Here is an 819-nt window from a genome sequence, read left to right on the forward strand (position 1 = left end):
TCATCCACCTCACACCAATATCCTCCCAATAACCTAGTTGGAAATAAATCAAAAGTACAGGTCCCATAGTAAGCCACTTTGTACGCACCCGAAATAACATATCCTCGCAAGAAAATAAAAATAGATCGATCGGTTCCCTCAGGAACAGTCCTACCTGGACCTAGGTCGTACAAACGCTTTCTGGGCATCCCTCTCATTGATCCAGATTGCAAAGAGGGGTTGTTAGAGATCGTCTAGTTTGGCCTGTGAGAACTGTCCGATCCAACAGGGTACCTCCCCAGGAATACAAGGGACTCGTCTCACCTAGACTCTCCCTCATGACATTGTTGGCTAATCACCGTCCAATTAGTGCCGTCCCTGCTTACTTCACGGTGCTCTAAGTCATACCATCAATTTCCTCTCCACTACTCCATTATTAACCATACGCATATGAATACTAACCGCAGTTAGATGATTAAATTTTTTATTCATTATTTACCATGTTCGGCCCACCTTAAGTCATCTCCCTCAGGAATGCTTCTTGTGGGTCCCGATCTTACGTTAACACGTAATATAAAGGAAATACATCCCACCACTACGACCATCGCTGAATCACCCTGGACGGTCCCAGACCAAGCCACTTACGGTCAGACGATCTCGCTCCGTGGTATCACGTATCCTTTTCTGGGCATCGCCCTAAATCATACATCCTTCTCGGATTACTTTCTGTAAAATTAATTTCCGAGTTAACTATTTAATTCCAACACCTTGAATACTTTACTTTTTAATTCAATTACGGTGTTATACCAAAGTAGTTTATATCACATACTCATACTAGGG

General features: G+C 43.1%; 1 protein-coding gene across 1 annotated transcript in view; it reads right to left on the reverse strand.

The window, feature by feature from the left end:
* Nucleotides 1-819, reverse strand: part of LOC109353858 — a 5768-nt gene that overhangs the window by 1816 nt on the left and 3133 nt on the right. The window lies entirely within an intron of this gene.

The sequence above is a fragment of the Lupinus angustifolius genome, chromosome LG08, assembly GCF_001865875.1.
Source record: "Lupinus angustifolius cultivar Tanjil chromosome LG08, LupAngTanjil_v1.0, whole genome shotgun sequence".
Lineage (NCBI taxonomy): Eukaryota > Viridiplantae > Streptophyta > Magnoliopsida > Fabales > Fabaceae > Lupinus > Lupinus angustifolius.